The sequence below is a fragment of the Solanum verrucosum genome, unplaced genomic scaffold, assembly GCF_900185275.1.
Source record: "Solanum verrucosum unplaced genomic scaffold, falcon-dt-bn FXZP01000050.1, whole genome shotgun sequence".
Lineage (NCBI taxonomy): Eukaryota > Viridiplantae > Streptophyta > Magnoliopsida > Solanales > Solanaceae > Solanum > Solanum verrucosum.
In genome coordinates this window covers 1,204,015-1,224,625 of record NW_026020020.1, presented here as the reverse complement: position 1 = coordinate 1,224,625, position 20,611 = coordinate 1,204,015, and the positions used below count along the sequence as shown (strand labels likewise).

General features: G+C 40.7%; 1 protein-coding gene and 1 pseudogene across 1 annotated transcript in view; both read left to right on the top strand.

Annotated features, from left to right (window-relative positions):
- LOC125821071 (tetraspanin-6) overlaps positions 1 to 20,611 on the top strand; it is a 1,176,838-nt gene that overhangs the window by 437,286 nt on the left and 718,941 nt on the right. The gene's annotated exons all lie outside the window — the stretch shown is intronic.
- LOC125821056 (phospholipase D alpha 1-like) lies at positions 8,608 to 10,948 on the top strand (annotated as a pseudogene).

The window sequence follows — 20,611 nt, the reverse complement described above, 5'->3', positions numbered from 1 at the left end:
CTTCCTCACATGCTCCAGGTGCTTCCTCATCCTCCCAGCCTGCCAGGATTACTCAGGCCATGATCCTGATGATGGGGCAATTGGCCTATTCAGTTGATGTGAGAGCTACCCGATTGGAGAGATCCATCCTGGGGATGATTGACAGTGCCATACTAGCATCACTTACCCCCCTTCAGACTTATGTTGATGCCTTGACAGTGAGAGTCATGCTTGTGAGAGCAGACATGGAGAGGCATCTGAGGTGACGACTTTAAAAGCCGAGATTGCGAGTTTGAGGAAGAAGGTAGACTATCTTAAGTCTACTGACTTCACTTCACTTCACTACTAGAGACTACTAAGGACAGGGATGCTCTTGAGACCTCCGAGATTCCTCCGGCTACCACCAGAGATGTGCAGGGGGATGGCACAGCACATGTAGAGATCGATGAGAAGTTGATATCAGTACATGCTGAGGAGAGTAGAGATGAGGGGATATTAAGAGACTTGCCAGATCTTATAAAGATGGTTGTGCAACCGGTGATCCAGACATTGCCGACTGAGACGTCCACAACAACTCCTAGTGGATCTGACATTGCTATTCTGTATACTTCGGGCACTGATGCCTAACTACAGACTGCTACACCAGCCACTGAGACCCCGACAGAGAGAGAGACTGCATAAATAGGACCTTTTTTTTACCTCCCTCTCCGTCTTATTATATTTTTACTTTTGGATACTTTTATTTGCATTTGAAGATAAATACTTTTTAATTGTGGTGGGGTGAGGCCCACACCTTTTGTGTTGATAGTTGTGTTTTGTGTATATATTTGGGTTGTTCTGCTTTAAAATTGTATTTTATCTGTTTCTGTGGATGATTGAGCGTATGGCTCATTTTATTTATTTTATTGCAAAATGATTTCAACCTGTCTGAAAATTTTTGCCACCTCTTGTGTGATGAATGTGGCTTTTCTTTTGCAAAATTTAAGTCTCGGTCCTGATCAATACCGATGACTTAAATAGTGCTCTAAATCGAACGAACATGAATGCGCGACTATGATAAGGCCAAATGAAGTTGCATAGACAATATATGAACTCTTTGCATCTCGTTTTGACTAGCCTAGTATCGAATCGAGTCTCTTGTAATGACCGTTGCACACTAGAGAAAGTGTGGAGTCTTGTTTGACTATAGTGTCGATGCCTAGTGTGATGAGCTTACTTTGAAACATGCATGCTATATCCTAGAATTTGTCCCGTTTGTCCGATCGACTAAGTAAAACTTTCTCTTGACATGATCTTAGGCAACTTTGAAAAGTGTGAGGGAATTTAACATATACCGCTTTTGTGGCCTACCTTGTGAGTATGTGAACCTCTCTTGAACACCTCTTGAACCTTATCCCTCTTTGGAAGAAACTTGATGAAAATTAGACCTTTCTTAATCCATTATTGTTAATCCTCTTGATTTGTGGTTTAATAAATAGTCAACTTAGGTCAAAAGCCTAAGTTGGGGGTGTGGTGAGAAGAAAAGGGAAAATCAAGAAGTGCAAGGGAAGTCTCCGTTAACCCATGGTGTTGAGAAAAATGGAACCCCTCCACATAAAAAAAAAAGAAAAGAAAAGAATGAAAAAGAAAGTTGCGGAATAAAGTGCAAAAGAAAGGGGGTTTCCAACACGCTATGGGAAAGTGAATAATAGGATGACTTATGAGCACTAAACAAAATGATGAAGGAAAAGGGAAAGAAGTGTCGTGAGCACCACAATTCATGAGGATGAAATCCACTAAGCCTAAATGACCATACCTCTGCACTAGCCCCATTACAAGCCTTGAAAAGACCTTTCTGATCTTGAGAAAGCTGAAACAAATGTCAATTGGAAAATACAGGCAAACCTATGGGTGAAAGCATGCATTGTTTTCATCTTTGTGAGTGTGAGTGTTGCATCTGATTCCAGAACTTTAGATGATTAAGTCATTATGAGCGATTATGGAATCATTCTTTCTGTGAGGGCATTCAAACACTTTAGTTGAGCTTGAACTTGCATTTGAGGCAAGTATTGTGAGCATGAGATTCTTTGCATAAGTAAATTGAGACTTGTTGTGTGCATTCATGATCGAGTCTTGTGTAGCACTGTTCAAAACACCCTTTTTGAACGACCGAACCTGAGTTTGTTTGAGGACAAGTAAAAGTTTAAGTTGGGGGTGTTGATGAGTCCACGATTTGGACTCATTTAGAGCTATATTTTGATTAAATTAGTGTCCTCAAATGCATGTTTTATCTCGATATCTGATGAAAACCTTTAAGTTTCAGGTATTTGAAATTTGAGGGAAAGCATGGACACTATCGAGCAAAAATGAGCAAAAGAAGCTAAAAGAACGAAGAAATGAAGATCTGCGAATTGCCGAACCCATTCGGCAAATCGCCAATAGATTGCATATTCTCCTTTTATTCCAGTGTGCTGAGCCCTGAAGGAAATGAGCAAATCGACAGTGAAAAAGAGCAATCGGCATATCGCCGAGCGACTCCATGAAGCAGTGATGCATCGCCCAATTATCCAGGACACAAAGATATTGAAGGCAACTGATGAAATGCAACGAAGTAGACCAAAGGGCGGATCGCCAAATGCATCGGCGATTCCCACTAACGTCGTTGAAAGATCTTTCGGAGAACATGTTCTGAAAACTATAAATACTAGTTCAGTTTTTATTCTTAGCAGTGAATTTTACCTTATTTTATCTAGTTTTTAGATTATTAAGTTTTAGACAGAGTTTTTGGAGATATTTTCTCTAAGTTTTGGAGAGGGTTTTGAAAAACTTGGATCTTTCAAAGGGTTTTAAATTCAAGGAATTAGACTTGGGTCTCTTGGATTCTCCACTCTTGGCATGTTTTAAGACTTAATCTTGCATATCCATTGATGGAAATTGATATTGGTATACGTCTTTATCTCTTTTACATGCCTAGCTAAAACCCCAATTCTTGGGGTGTGATTTTGTGAATATGGGTTAGATTAGTTATTGGGTCTTGCTTGTTGATAGTCTATTCGTAGTTTAAATGTGATTTCGTTTAGTGGTTGTGGATGAATTTAATGAATTTGTAGTTGCAAATACAAGTTGATTTATGTGTTTTCGGCTTGCTCGAGAGAGAGGTTGTAAAACTAAGACCACTAAATTGTTGGCCAATGTGAGTGGGTCGACATGAGGTTCAGCTCGAGAGAGTGAACCCTAGTCCCATGTCCACACACTCAACTAGAGAGAGTGAGTGGGTTAAGGCGTAGGCTGTTCTTCATGCGGCAAGTGGGTGTCTGATAGGAACGCATTTGAAACGAGGTAAGTTGCTTGAGAGAGAGCTTATCCCCCTTAATGTCTAGCCTAGTCACAAATACTCAATGAATTTACTATCAAAAGCATGTACCCAATGATTTAGTCTATCCCGTATTCCTATCACATCCCAAGAATCCCATCTCCATACTTGTATTTTTCCTTATTTTCACTGTTTTAGTTGTTTCTTGCTTACAAACCCCCATTTGATACTTGACGCTTGCGTCACCCTTTTTAATTTGTTATGTTTTCATTCGCCAAAGTTTTTAGCTACGATTAGCTTGAGCACTTTTGCCCTTAACCACTAATTCTCACGCCCACTCCCTTGGGACTCGACCCCAACCCTTGGTTGGATTACTAAACTATTGTACGATCGTAGACACTTGCAGCGGAAATTGTGTCTTGATTACGCAAACATCAGTAACCCGCACATCGGCAGAATGGGCTAGGTGCCCCATCGTGAGGAGCAAGACCTGGGTTATCTTGGTAGGTTAGGGAGCAAAAGAAAAACCAGGAACTTGAGAAGAAGTGGAAGCGGGTGTACTTGACGGCCCGGAGTAGGCAAAGATGCCTCTGCAGGTATCAAATCAACATCAACCACCGGGGATGTATCCACCGAAGCCGCTCTCCTCCTATCAGCCTCTTCCTGAGTATACTCAACCTCTATGCTCCGGATATCTGTGGAAGATGTGGGGATGACTTCTACGTCACTCTTCTCATCACGAGGGACTCCAGCACGTCGGCGCTCTATAATCAGGATCGAGAAGGAAAGGGACGTGTGGAGCTGCTTGGCCCTTATGGTCATCTCCTACTCAATGATGAGTCCCAAGTCAATGCTCCTCCGGGATATGATTGACCTAAGACAGGTCGCCTTTGGATGGCAGAGGATTGACTCATTCTGTGAAGGCATAATGGAGCTCCTAATGAATCCAAACCAGTACCGCACAACTACATTCAACTCCTTCTTTTCAATCGGAGCTCTTGCCTCAATCCCCCTCGGGGTGGTGTTAGAAATGAAGGGGGCAAGCTAGCCCTTGAAATCATCTAAAGGTGTCATAGTGGTAGCCAAATTCGGGTAGTAAAAACCTGACCCTCTATCAAATACCACGTTGATATAATCGCGACTGCATCTCACTATTGTCCCCCGAACCATGATAGACTCTACCGGTCTAATGGCACTGACCTTCTTCTTGCCCTTAGGTACCAGGTCACCGTACGCTGTGTAAAATTCCTAGACCCATATAGAAATATAGGGGCCTCGGGGCTTGGTGAACTGCTCAAACCTTTGGAACTGGAGAGTGTCCCACACATTAGGATGCATGTACACTAGTCCATCTGTAGCTAGCCTCTTCTCCTCGAGAATCGTCCTCAATCCCTCGGCCTTTAATATGTTAAGTAGCCGGGGAAGGGGACCCTGAACTGGTGGCGCTAGAACCACCGTCTGTGCCAAAGCTGGCACTGTATTAGCAATAGGAGGGGTGACCTCTGGGATCTTAGATGGACCTTGACGAACTATGGAGCGAATCTCAGCTCGCTGGGATTGCAGAGGTTGGTCATCCTCAGATTTAGAGAATGCAGCCTGGGAATCGAAGGGCTCCCCGTCACTGCCAGAGTTGTGCTCCGATATCTCAGTTGTGGGCACTTTGCCCTTTCCATTGCCTCTTTTTGGAGGTGCTTGTTTGCCTTTTTTAGAGGGAGTAGTTGCTCCCTCATTTATAACAATTCCCCATGCCCTATTGCGGGGCGGCATACCACTGTTGTCCAGGTTGGTTCTAGCCATATCTGCAAAAATACACCAAAATGATTTAGAACAATTCAAGAAAAATGCAGAGATTATGCGGCAGAAAGACTCGCCGAATCGATCGGCGAGTCGTCGAAAGGATTGGCTCAAAATTTTCCTCGAAAAATAACAGGTCAGCGATGTTTCGGGCCCTTCGGCAAATCGCCGACATCATTCAGCGATCACAGACTAACCCGCCAAAAGTTACAGTATGTTTTAGGAGTTGGGGTGCAGAAAGGGCGATCAAAGGAGACTTTCGGCGAGTCACCGAGTGAACTCGGCGAGCTCAGGATTCTCGTTGAAAGTTATAGAACCAAACTGAACAATTCGTGAAATTAAAGGCAATCAAAGGGGATTTCGGCGAACCGCCGAGTGGTTCGGCAAGCTTGACTGAGCTAGCCAAACTGCTCAATATGCCTATTTTCAACCCCAACTCCCAAAATCAAACTCACAGCCCCAAAAATTAAAATCAAACCACATACTAACTCAATTAAGCTTAGACCCATATCACCCATGCCACCAGGTACTCAGACTTTCATGGTTTGTCCAAAATTGGTCATTTGACGACTTTAGCCCTTCAGAATGATGTCAAACACTCCATCATTGGGCAAATCACGTCATTTAGCACAATTTGGGGTTACTCAAACTTCACCCGACTAGACTCAACAACGATTTCACACAACCCACAAGATTACGATCAATTTTAAAGCACGAAAATTAGGGAAACGATAATTTAGGTAATTTATGCACAATATCGAAATTAAAATCGGCAAACTAGCACACATTTTTTATTTCAGAGAGGCCCATCACACATCAACACAATCTATAAAAATGCATTTGAGTTTAACCGCTAATTAAGAGTTCGGAAAAACCAACCTTTAATGCCGAAATATGAATTGAAATGCTAGGCGGCAAATAATTTCAACTCCAAACACAAGAATGACGGGCAAAAAGCAGTAAGATGCAAAAATATAGGAAATTTAAAGTGCAGGTGTGATTGTATGAAGTTAAAAATGAGGGAATGTGAAAGAGTTTGAAATTTTAAACCTTTGGCCTTTTAAAAACCATCCAGTTCGCGCCCTTTCGGCGATGTTATTTTTCCTCGCCGACCCACTAGGCGACACGTCGAGTGGTTACTTATCCCGCCTAGTTTTATAGGACCTCCAGTTAATGTGGGGGTCTAAATGGCGGACAAAGTCGGGCATACCGACCTGTTCGACGATTTGCCCATTTGTCCATGGGCCCGCCGAGTTTTATAAACTCCAACCTGATATTTGCCTGAGCCCAACGGTTGTCCAAATCAGGCTCGATGACCTCTTCGTCGAGTCACTGACTAGACATTTTGCTCACCAACCTGCACTTTTCCAACACATTCCACACTTCAACCTGCACAATCAACACCCGTTATTCCAAAAAAAATGTAAAGCAAAAAAACTTGGGTTGCCTCCCAAGAAGCGCCTTAGTTAATGTCGTGGCACGACGCAAGTCCCCACTCAAACTTCATTCTTGGGGTTTGCTATAGTATCACTAGGCAACCCCTCTTGTTTTCTCGGGGTTTAAATGAGAAGAAATTTGACCCATTTGGGTCTCCAACTGCTTGATAGAGACGGAATGAGAGGTCACCGTCTGGTTAAGGGTCGTTACATCTTCCTCAAAATTTTATCGGACCCTTTAACCTTGTTGAGAATACGAGAGAGCATATTTTCAGCCCGACCACCCTCAGAATCTTTGGGCTTTTGACGCTCGTGGGGAGGAACATACCTATCTTTCTCCCCTTCTCTTTCCTTCCAGGTGGGGTTACGATCGCGCCACTCTCTATCCCGGTCTCTCCAACTCTCATCTCTGTTCCAACCTTGGTTACCACCCGGCCTTGGGTAGTTTGCACGATAACCTCCTCATTGGTTGGCTAGGAAGTTCACTTCCTCATTGTACAACGCTTCAAACTTGGCCTCATCGGGGTTTAAAAAACCCACACCCACAACATTGACACTCTTAGCACCAGCTCCCATGACATTTTTGGCCAAAATGTCAAGTTGGGTCATCATTTTTGCCATGTTTTGGTCCTTCTCTTGATCTTTATCAAGCTGCTCTTTTGTTAATATAAAAGTGAGAGGGGAGACCTGATCTTCACGGGTGTACCATGCCCGGTTAATTTTTGTCATACCATCCAAGAGCTGGGTTGCTATAATGTAAGGTTGTTGCATTAAACCTCCTGGAGAAAGTTGATCAGCCACTCCCTTGTTCACCGAATCAAGGCTTCGGTAAAAGTATTACAGGAAAACGTTGTCGGGAAATCCATGAGTTGGGCATTGCAGCACCAACTTCTTAAATCTAAGCCAAGTCTCATGAATTGTCTCACCCTCCAAACGCTTGAAACTTTGGATGTTGTCCCTAAGTGTCATCATCTTCAAATGAGGGAAAATTCACACTTGGAATGCGGTGACAAGCTTTTCCTACGAAGTGATAGAATCTCTTAGCAACTCAGCCAACCACTTACATGCTTCTCCCATTAGAGAAAATGGGAACAGCCTCAACCGGACCGACTCTTGGGATATGTTCTTAAAGGAGAACAACCCGCAAACATCAACAAAGTTCCTTATATGCTCATGGAGATCCTCATGAGCCAACCCACTAAACAACCCTTTCAATTGCAAGAGCTGCAACATTGTGCTTGTAATGTGGAACACATCGTTCCCTTCAGCCAGAGGCAAGCGAATGGCACCAACTCCACCCACTATATTTGGGTCATTGACATTCGGTTCATTGACATCATTGAGGTTTCCGATGTCATCTTGGTGGCCCACTTGGCTACCATTGCATCCGTTGACACTTATTTCCTCTGTTTTAACAAATAACAGCACGGAAACTAAAACTAAAAGTAAGTAAATTCAACTATGACTAAAAAGAACAAAATTCAACTTCACCAAAAGAATCTCAAACAACACCACTCACCGGCAGTGGCGCCATTTTAATTTAACGTTTCAAGCACACCTCATCCAATTCTAGGTGTTCAACGATCGTAAATCAGTATAAAGCTCAACTAAATGAGTTGGGGTCGAATCCCATAGGGAGCGGTACGTGTTTAAGATTCAACTTGGAATTATGAACATGGTCAAATCAGTCATAGGAACAAACATTATCGAATAAAGACATCATTCAAATCAGGGGGTGACACGAATGTCAAATGAGGCGTTTTGGTTTTGATTATCAACTATAAACAACGGAAAACAATAAAAAATAACAATAATGAGACGGGTTCTTGGGATGTGATCGATTATAGGCTAATATAGGCAAATGGGTAATCGCTTCAAAAATACCCGATAAAGGAAAGTCAACAGCAGAGGAGAATATATAGCTGCCAAATATACTAAACTTCATGTGGTATCCTTCAACATTTTGGTAAACATGAAACATATGATCTTTTTTAGTTCCTTGAATAAAAAAATGATTTTGTCAATTAAAATATCACTCATTTTGATTCAACATTTTTAGCTCAACATATAGCAGAGTAGTGGTAGTTAATTGGGAAAAAAATAGAAATGACAGACAATGGCTCATGCAAAGTACTATCACAAATATCAATTTCAATCACATAAGAGAAATGAAAGAAGCTTTAGTGGCAATAGAAATCAAAGAAAGAGAACTATGTACTCAAAAACCAAATAAAGAAAACACAAAAAGGAGGAAGGAAGCAGGGAGAAAATGAAATATTTCTTGTCAAAAGTTTGAAGGAACAGATCAAATGAAGTGCATAAGCAAATAATAGCCACGGTTTAAGCAAGTTCCATGGAAAAGCCTATAGTGAGTAATTAGAGCAAACATAAGAAAGAGAGAAAAGGTGAATGATAAATTAAAATGGACCAAGAATTTAGTTCAAGAGTTAGAAGACAGTAATGTGTAAAGCAAGAAAGTAATTGGTCTAGAGGCATTACCTCCCTTGCATTAGGAAGAGTCCCGTATACGTTTTGCAATGAGAGACAAGGGTGTCAAGCTACACTTTACCCCGATGCAGACATTTCAGACGATGATATCACAAATTATCTCAAGTCACAAGGACTTTTCGAACCTCAGAGATGTTGGGAAGACATTTTTTATGCAATCAACAATACAAAGCATATGATTTATATAGTCGGATGGTCAATGTATACGAAAATTACCTTGATAAAAAATCCAAAAAGGTCAAAGGTAAGCGGAGAACTTACTCTCAGGGAGCTCCTGAAAAATAAAGCAAGTGAAAGAGTTAATGTTCTATTGCTAGTTTGGGATGATATAACTTCAGATGAGGTACTAATAAAAGATGGTCTAATGTCAACTCATGATCAAGAAGCCGCAGATTATTTTAAGAACACAGATGTCCACAGTTGTTTATGTCTGTGTAATGCTGATAGTGGAAAGACAGTGATTCAGGGGTTTCAAGTTGGTATAATGTTTACTCATCATCAAATGATGATCGTTGTAGACACTGAAATTCCAAGAGGGATGTCACATAAAAGGATGATAGGTATGTTTTCTTAGTGGTATTGATCTTTGGGATGGTCGATATGATACTTGAGATCACTCATTATTCAGGACATTGGACACAATACATAAGCAAGATTTCTATCAGCCTAGCTTTCCAGGCTCTTCAATCGCGAAAGATGGTCCAAGAGAGCCTTGGCATGACATTCATTGTAGGCTAGAAGGGCCCGTTGCATGGGATGTCTTGTATAATTTTGGGCAAAGGTGGAGGAAGCATATTGGAAATAGATTTATCTACTCAATGAATGATCTTGATAAGTTTATTATTCGTCCAACGAAAGTTACAACATCAGGGGATAGAGTAACTTGGAATGTTCAAATATTTTGGTCTATTGATGGTGGTGTTGTTACTGACTTCCATGTAAACCCCGAAGAAGCTTCTAAGGTAGGCCTTGTTACTGGAAAAAAACAACGTCATTGATCACAGTATCCACGATGCATACATTAGTGCCATTCGTCAGGCTAAGAATTTCATTTACATTGAAAACCAATACTTAATTGGAAGTTGCTATGGTTGGAAGCTTGCAAATGATATCAAGCTTGAGGACATCAGAGCTTTGCATCTTATCCCAAAGGAGATCTCACTCAAGATTGTGGGCAAGATTCAAGCTGGAGAGAGATTTACGGTCTACATTATTCTTCATATATGGCGAGAAGGTATACCGTAAATTGATTCTGTTCAGGAAATTCTAGATTGGCAAAAAAGGACAATGGAAATGATGTACACAGACATATTCAATGCCCTTGAGTCCAAGGGAAATACCACTGCTGATCCTAGAGAGTACTTGACATTCTTCTACCTTGGAAATCGTGAAGTTGAAAAGCCTGGAGAATACAAACCTCCTCAGAAACCAGTTCCTGATACTAATTATGCAAGAGGTCAAAAATTAAGGCTCCTTATGATTTACGTTTATTAAAAAATGATGATCGGTGAGTAAACAATTTCAATTTTTTTGTCTTACTTTCCTTTTTAATCTGTTTCACAAAGAATGTCTATTCCTTTACTGATAACTCTTCCATTCTAACTTTCCATGACATGTTTAAGTGTGTACATTTTACACATATTTAGCTTAAGACCACAAGATACAAAAGTCTTTTTTACTTTCTTAAACTCCGTGCCAAATCAGAAACCAGACAAACAAATAGACACGAATGGAGTACTAATTTTAGCTCTATTGATCATTTTGATCAAACTAATGTTTGCTTCTTTTGTTCTTTCTTAAAGATAATGACGAATACATTATAATTGGATATGTTAACATCAATCAAAGGTCAATGGATGGTGCAAGAGATTCTGAGATTGCTATGGGTAGCTACTAACCATATCATCTTACATCTAATCAACCACCTAGAGGAATGTGAAAGAGGTTGCTATTGATGATTATGGAAATACAAATCTATATAGTCCTTCAATGTCAGTTGTTGTGTCAATGCTATCTTATTTTGAAGTTCAAGTTATAAGAAACCAAGAAGAAAAAATAGTGGAAACACAGATAATGTGATAACAGAGAAACACTAATCAATGAGGAAAATTGAGCCTCAGTTTTAAGCTCATGAATTGAAAATGTTGGAAGTGATCTTGAAGGTTTCAAGGCTAAAATTCAAGACAAGGAAGACATCCCACCTGACCAGCAGAGGTTATTTTTGTTGGGAAGAAACTTAAGAGAGAAAAGGTGAATGACAAATCAAAATGGACCAAGAATTTAGTTCAAGAGTTAGAAGACAGTAATGTAAAGGAAGACAGTAATAGGTCTAGAGGCATTACCTCCCCTGCATTTGGAGTCGTCCCGTATACGATTTGCTAGGAGAGACAGGGGTGTCAAGTTACACTATACCCCATGCAGACATTTGAAACGATGATATCACAAATTATCTCAAGTCACAAAGGCTTTTCGAACCTCAGAGATGTTGGGAAGACATTTTTGATGAAATCAACAATGCAAAGCATATGATTTATATAGTCGAATGGTCGGTGTATACGAAAATTACCTTGATAAGAAATTTGTAACGACCCGAGAGCAGCTTCTAGTCGTAACACGGCATACTCGACCTCTCGGAGGTCTTATACAAGCCCTTAGCATATCATGAACATTAAAGCATATGAAAATAACGGAAAATTTAAAACTTTTCTTTACAATCGAAGTCTTCATAAAAGAGGAGAGAGTCTATGACACTATGTCTCAAATCATCTATAACATTTAGAATAACAACTCTTTCATAACAACTTAGGGACACGGCCCTTACATAATAATTACTAGGGACACGACCCTTACACAAGTCTAAAGACATAAAACATAGAGACATAATGACATAAGAGTACGAGGTAGGTTCATCCTCGAAACTATGACGACTCCCCAAGTCTTCATTCCCAAGCTCCTTAGAAACCTAACTTCCAAGCATAAGACATCACATCACCAAACCCTACACTTTGTAAAAATGTAGATGAAATATGGGTTAGTATAACACACATACTAAGTATGGAAGCCATGCATAAAAACCATTAAAACATGCTTTAAAAGGACATTTAGTTGAAACCATGCTTTACATTTTGAACATCATCTTGAAAGAGTTGGAGAATCACAAGTCACAAGCAATACACATATAGTTCATCAAAGCACAAAGGATAATAACATCACCATAAGCATAGTCTCTAAACATAATCCTAATACAATATTACTCATTACAAGACATACTACTCATGCATATTCAATCATTAAGACCATTACATCATAATATAATAACAACATAAGTAACCCTAGGTTCTACTTGTGCAATGCATAGGTAGGGTCCATAGTCCTACCTACACTAAGTATTACCTTTGGATCACCATACTCATACTTATCATACATTAGTCTTATCCATGGGTCATATACATAGTAAAGGTGACATTCACAAACATTAGTTCATATCAAGAAAAGTCAATCATTAACATAATACAATTAAAGCATGCATTATTCATAATAATCATAATAAGATAGAACAACACCATTAAGGCATAGTTCATACAACATGTTCATATCATACATCTTAGTCATAATTCAAATAGTCCATACCATAGGTAAACCATCTTCATAATGATCATACATAACATAGCTTTAACATACATAAGTCATAATCATCATAATCATAAGAGAAACACTACTACAACCATCCCTTAGGATCCCACAAGTGCAATGTGCAAGAGAAGTCCCATACCCTCTCTTACACTATGTAGAAACCCTTAAGAAAGCCCTAGTAAGAGTTCACACCTTTCATACCTTCATTTACTTTTACATTAGGGAAATATTGCAATAACTGACATAGACCATGAGAGCTACATGGAATCCGGTGTTCTACTCCCACACCGAAAAGAGAGGGTTAACACTTGCCTAAGGTGTAACCCATTCGTACATAGTTATCTATGTGGATCCACTAAGCTAGAGTCCTATGTGGGCACATAGTTAAGGGTCAAGGAGATTGCTTCTAGAAACCCTAACTTACTAAACGTGGGGGTTTCCATCTCATGAGACAACACATATCGTGGGTAATCCGGACTTGCTAAATGTGAGGAAACCCATGTGGGGAGCCAGACTTACTAAACGTGAGATCCCCATCTCATTTACATGCCCTTTGGGTGCTAAGCATCTAATTCCCTTTTGTAATCATCTTTAGTCATCACATAAGTTCACATTAGCCTTTACTAGACTCTTATGTAGACATCTTACCATAATAGCTCATATGTGTTCATAAGTGAGTAATAATCCTTTCACCTTAGAAACACTTAGCAAGTGAGTAAACCTTTCACTTTACATTACATTATAATCATGAGAACTACCTTTCAATCATATAATAATCATACCATAACATACATACATACATACTTCATAGCTAATTCAAGTGTAGAGGGTTAAGGATGAGGAAACTAGGTCATCAACACCACAACAACACATTAGGTATAGCATCATTACAATCTAAGTAATTCACCTTTCATCAAGAACTTTCATCATGTGAGAATGACCTTTCACATCATCATACCATGCATAACATAGACTAGTTTAGAGTACAATTGAGGAAACCTTTCAAGAGACTCACATTCATTACATTAGTCAATAGCTTCATTCATTCATGTGTGTGTACATGTGTGAGAAAGCCTTTCACATAAAACACCTTTACTCATAGCATGTTCATATTGTGTTAACAAGAATTACCTTCAATTCAACATAACAACAATAATACCAACATCTCACAACATTCATACTTGCATTGCATCTCATCATAATATGCTCAATTACCAACTAGGATGAAAAGGAAGAGGGAACCATCATCCAACTTCATCATACATGAATTAAGCAAGTACATTCAACAATACATAAAGAATCACATTGATATCATCTCCTCATAGCCTTGAAGGCCCCATTCAAGACTTAACCATAATTCCATAGTAATCATACATAATTTAGGGTAATATCATCATACAAACATGAATTACATAACATTACATTCAATTCATAGCCTTCAATTAATATCTAACACAAACTAGGGTTAGAATTGGAGGAAGAAGGGGAAACATAGGTCTCATTAGGGGATTCTTCAAAAATCACCAACACTACATGAATGCATCCATAATTGTTCATATATCATCAATCAAAATCAGTTTATAACAACAATTCAATATTTAGAAAGAAGACCCACATTTTTGGATTGAAATCTACAATTTGGGGGATTTTGGAAACCATCTTTGGAAGGACCTCTTGGGGAAAGGGATCCCAAGAGTGGAGAGCAACCATACCTTAGTTAAACCCTATGAATTTCGTGTGAAAACTCCCATCTACAAGCCCTTGCTAATCTCCTTCTAAGTTCTTCAATGGAGTCTTGAGTTGAGAGAGTTTTGAGAGAGAGAATTTTGGGAGGGAAAAGAATTGGGTTATGTTTTGGGGTCTTGACTTGTGGTGAATTAATGGATTAGTTTAGGGTCCTATAAGCTTATATAGTCCATTAATTAACCACCTAACCGACCTCCCTTAACCCCTAGTTAATAACGAATTAAAACATTAACCCCTTCTTAACTAAAAACTTCATAAAACTGGCAGCATCTACGCCCTCCACCTACGGACCGTAGGTGGAGTCACGGACCGTTGTTTGGCCTTCGTAGTTCTGACAGTGCTTCACTATTTCGGGAATAACTTTTTACTCCAAGATCGGAATAGGGCAAACTCGGTGGCATTGGAAAGAAGACTCATAGACCTTTCATTGCATAGGTAATGGCCCACCTAATTCGTTTTGAGCTATGAGATATGACCATCTAAAGTTGACCCTCACTCCTAACTTAAAACTAAAAACTCTTTTTAGGGGACTGTTTTGAGGGTCTTGGTTCTAAATGATTTCATGACTTAGCTTAAGGTCTTGCTAGCTTATCAGGTGAGTAATCAACTGGTTAAACAACCCCTTAAGCCCTTAGTCAATTAATTAACTTAATCCCTAATCACCAACTTAAGGCTAGAAGGCTGGAAATTAGCAGCACCTACGGACCGTAAGTGGAGTTACGGCCCGTGTTGTGCTCTCGTCATTTGGTTCAGAGAGGGGGATTGGGGAGTTCTTGGTGGGGAGACTAAGTCTCAACCCACGAGACCTACCTACGGGGTGTAGGTCAAGTGAAATGACCCAAAAAGTTCTTAAAAATGTGTTTCGGAAGTTACCAAAAACTTGTTTAGCTATATAAAAAAAATTCCGTTTCGTTTTTCGAAAATCCGACTTCATATTCTTGTTTAGGGGGTCAAATTGAGTGGGAAATGGGTCTAACCCAAATTTTAGAGCAACCGTATCAAAATCCGAAATTTCTAAGTGAAGCCTTTTTCGAGGGTCTACTTTGGAGGGTCATATATCCTAGCATACAAATAATAGGGTGGCCCATAAAATATCCATGAAAAGCCCTTTGAGTTAGCTACCTAACGCAGTTCGTTTCACCTCATTCGGAGTTCGGACGAAGAAATTATGCCCATTTTCATAAAATCTGTCCGGCAGGAAATGCAAATTTCCAGTGACCGAAATTACTGTTCACCCGCCTCATTTTTTTTTCTAAGTGTTGGACCATTTTTCCAAAGGACATATGTTATTTCCTATATACCATTAGTTCAATTCTCATCTCTAAAACATTTCCCAAAACATCTCTCCCATACTTAGACACATTTTCCCTCAAGAACCCTAATCCAAAACCTTCCTCAAGATTGAAGAGACTCTTGCTCCAAGTTCCAAGCTTCCATTGAAGGCACTCTCAAGACCTTCATAAGAACTCAAGGTATGTGGTGTTGAACTCATGGGTCCTTCCACCCATAGTGCCTAGACTATATTCTACTCACTAATTCATTGTTTAAGTTAAGATTCATAAATTAGTCTTGTTCTTTGTAGTAATTTCCTGCACATTGAATTTTAAACATGAAAAGTGATTGTTTTGAGCATGTTGTGACTCTAGAACTTAAATCTAAATTTGGAATGGATGTAGAGATTTTCATATGGTATTGTGGGTGTTAAAAAGGGTGTTGTTGTAGGTTGTTCATTGGTTTGGCTGCATAATTACTACCATATTTTCCATGCTCTTTGATTCCACTATATATGCCTTCAAGGTGTTTGACAAAATGTCCAACTATGGAGAATTGAGGAATCGATGCTTTAAAGCTTGAGTTATGAGATGTATGGCAATCCAGAGATGTGTTGATGACAAACTAAGCTTGTGTATATGTTCATTCCATACGTGAGATTGCATTAGAGCCTAATGGGAATTTCCTATATAAAGTATTGCATGACCATGCCCGGTCCGGGGGAAAAGAACCGGACAACCATGTGAGAGGTTTATATCTCACCACCTAGGATGTTTGGGGTGTAACCAACATCAACCATGTGAGAGGTTTATATCTCACCACCTAGGATGCTTGGGGTGTGACCAACATCAACTATGTGAGAGGTTTATATCTCACCACCTAGGATGCTTGGGGTGTGACCAACATCAACCATGTGAGGGGTTTATACCTTGCCACCAGGGTGTCCGGGTGTGAACGGCATCCCCCATCCTAAGTTGGGGTTATAGATTTGGTTGGATCATGCACACACATAAGATATCTACTATTAGTATAGATTTACTTAAACATGTTTTGACTTCACTTTGATCATGCATCCTCATATTGTCATTCATAATGCCTATGAAACTATTTCTTGTATTTCGATTTTGTCCTTGTCTATTGTTGTGTTGCACCCCGCATACTTAGTACATTCCAAGTACTAACGCATATTTTGCCTACATGATGTCACCATGTAGGGACCGGAGCTACTCTTGATCCTTCTCTCCATTCACTTGGCTAGTACGACGCTTATCCGAGTTTGTTGGTGAGTCCTCAATGATTCAAGGGCTATGTTATGTTTTGAGACTTTAGCTTGCAATTGTATTTTAACTATGAGGGGAGCCGGTAGTATGTCATGGCCCCCGTCCTATCTATGTATGTAGAGGTGTGCGTTGGACAAGTATTTTGTAAATGAGCTTGACTCTTGTTCTATGATGTCATTTTGAAATGGTTTGCCCTTAGTCCCTATTTCCCGTTAATTAATGTTGAATGTACTTCCGCAACCGATGAAGTGTGATGACAAGTTTGAGAGGCTTGTTTGGGGTCCCTTCGGGTTCCTCATTCGCCATGTCACGTCTAGGCCCTAGGCTTGGGTCGTGACAAGCTTGGTATCAGAGCACTAGGTTGTTAAATCCTCGGAGTCCAACACACACCGCGTTGAGTAGAGTCCTAATCATGGTTGTGAAGCGCGCCACGACTATGAATGGGAGGCTACAAAACGTTTTAGCAAAGGTTTCCCTTCTTCATGTTCTATGTCGTGCTTAGAGTGCGATAAGGTGATTCCTCCCTAACGCTTGTTCTTTGGATTGCTAGATCATCATGCCAAACATGAGGGGAAGACAGGCCCGATTACCGGAAGAGCCACCCACCAATGGTGAGCTCCGTGATGCACTCACCATGCTTGCACAAGTGGTAGCTAACCAAGTGCAACAAGGAGCCCAAGCTCCTCGAACTACCACTCCGGGGGAAAGGGTGAGAGATTTCATGAGGATGAACCCTCCGGTCTTCCATGGTTCAAAGGTGGATGAGGACCCGCAAGAGTTCATCGATGAGGTATGCAAAATCTTGACCATTATGGATATTGGTGCTTGTGAGAAGGCGGAATTGGCGGCCTACCAACTCAAGGGGGTTGCTTAAATTAGGTTTGATCAATGGAAGGGTGAGAAAGGTGATGGCTATGTGGTGTTGTGGGAGGAGTTTAAACTTGCTTTCCTTAATAGGTTCTTCCCTCTTGAGCTTAGGGAGGCAAAGTTGGTGGAGTTCATGAACTTGAAGCAAGGAGCTATGAGTGTGAGGGAGTATGCCCTCAAATTTGTCCAACTCTCCAAGTATGCACCTCACTTGGTGGCCGACTCTAGGTCGAGGATGAATAAATTTGTGATGGTGTATCCGACTTGGTTAGTGAGGAGTGTCGGTCCGCTATGCTCATTGGAGATATGGATTTGTCTCGGTTGATGACTTATGCCGAGCAAATGGAGGAGGAGAAATTGAGGAAGAGAAGGGGGCACGAGGCCAAGAGGGCCCGATTGGAGAATAGGTTCCCTAAGGGTGCTAGATTTCATCAAGGCCGAGGAAACCCTCATGTCAACCGGGGATTTGCTATCAATGTTCCTAGACCTCAAGGGGGAGGTGAAGTGGGTTCTATGGATGTATGCCCTAAGTGTGGGAGGAAGCATGGTGGTCCTTGCATGAAGGGTTCGGGTGCTTGCTTTGAATGTGGAGAAGTGGGTCATAAGAGGTTTGAATGTCCCAAGATCCGCAACAAGGTCCGAAGTGCTAACACTACTCCTTTGGGTAGAGGTGCTTCTCAAAGTGGTGCCCCAAGGAACAATCGATTTTATGCTTTGCATGGTAGACAAGGTGTTAATGAGACTCCGGATGTGGTGACCGGTATGTTGCAAATCTTTGATCTTGATGTTTATACTTTGATTGATCCGGGTGCCACCCTTTCCTTTGTTACCCCCTTAGTTGCTAGAAAATTTCATGTCAAGTCGGAATTGTTGCATGAGTCATATGAAGTATCTACTCCCATTGGTGTCTCTATTGTTGCTAGAAAAGTGTATAGAAATTGTCCGGTTTGCATATTGAATAAGTTGTTGCCTTGTGATCTTGTTGAGTTGAACATGGTGGATTTTGATGTTATTCTTGGGATGGATTGGTTGCATGCATATTATGCCTCTATTGATTGTAGGACTCGTAAAGTCAAGTTCTGATTTCCTAATGAACCCGTCCTTGAGTGGGAGAGCCGGGATGTTGTGGTGAAGGGGAAATTCATTTCTTGCATTAAAGCCCATATGTTGATTTCCAAAGGGTGCTTGTACCATATTGTGAGAGTCAATGATGTGGAGTCTAAAGTCCCTCCTATTGAGTCTATTCCGGTTGTTAATGAGTTTCTAGATGTCTTCCCAGAAGACCTTCCCGGTGTCCTCCCGAAAGGGAGATAAATCTTGGTATAGACCTCCTTCCCGATACTCAACCTATTTCTATCCCCCCTTACCGTATGGCCCCGGCGGAGTTGAAAGAGTTGAAAGAGCAATTAAAAGATTTGTTAGAAAAGGGATTTATTAGACCTAGTCATTCTCCCTGGGGTGCTCCGGTTTTGTTTGTGAAGAAGAAAGATGGGTCTCTTAGAATGTGTATTGATTATCGACAACTTAATAGGGTCACCGTCAAGAATAGGTATCCTCTTCCAAGGATTGACGATTTATTTGACCAATTGCATGGGGCTAGTCACTTCTCTAAGATTGATCTTCGGTCAGGGTATCATCAAGTGAAGGTGAGGGAGTGTGATATTCCCAAGACGGCCTTTCGTACTAGGTATGGGCACTATGAGTTTGTGGTGATGTCTTTCGGGTTGACTAATGCTCCGGCTCTCTTTATGGATTTGATGAATAGGGTTTTCAAACCCTACCTTGATTCTTTTGTGGTGGTGTTTATAGATGACATCTTGATCTATTCTCGGGGTGAGGAAGAGCACAAGGGTCACTTGAGGGTGCTACTCCAAAGATTGAGGGAAGAGAAGTTGTACGCTAAATATGAAAAGTGTGAGTTTTGGTTGAAGGAAGTTGCTTTCCTAGGCCATGTGGTGTCGGGGGATGGTATTAAGATGGATCCTAAGAAGACCGATGTTATTAGGAATTGGCCTAGACCTTTGACCCCGTCGGATATAAGGAGTTTCTTGGGTTTAGCGGGTTATTATAGGAGATTTGTAGAAGGGTTTTCTTCTCTTGCTTCTCCTATGACTAAGTTGACTCAAAAGAAGGCTAAATTTGTGTGGTCGGATGAGTGTGAGGAAAGCTTCCAAACTTTGAAAGAAAGGCTTGTGTCCGCTCCTATTTTGTCACTTCCGGATGGGTTAGAAGGTTTTATTGTTTATTGTGATGCTTCCCGTATTGGGTTGGGTTGTGTGTTGATGCAAAGTGGTAAGGTTATAGCCTATGCTTCTAGGCAACTTAAGGTTCATGAAAAAAATTACCCAACCCATGATCTTGAATTGGCCGCCGTGGTTTTTGCTTTAAAGATTTGGCGTCATTATTTGTATGGGGTGCATGTTGATATCTTCACCGACCATAAGAATCTCCAATATGTGTTCACGCAAAAAGATCTTAACTTGAGAGAAAGGAGGTGGTTAGAATTCCTTAAGGATTATGATATGAGTGTTCACTATCATCCGGGGAAAGCTAATGTGGTGGCGGATGCATTGAGTAGAGTGTCCATGGGTAGCTTGGCTCATGTGGAGGAAGGTAGTAAAGAGTTGGCTAAGGAGGTCCATCGGTTGGCCAAATTGGGAGTTAGGGTAGAAGGGGTGGATAGTGGAGGAGTAGTTGTTGTTGATGGTTCAAGGTCTTCCTTGGTTGATGAGGTGATAGTCAAGCAAGATCTTGATCCTTCTTTGGTAGAATTAAAGGCTTCGGTAAGTAGTGGTAAGGTGGAC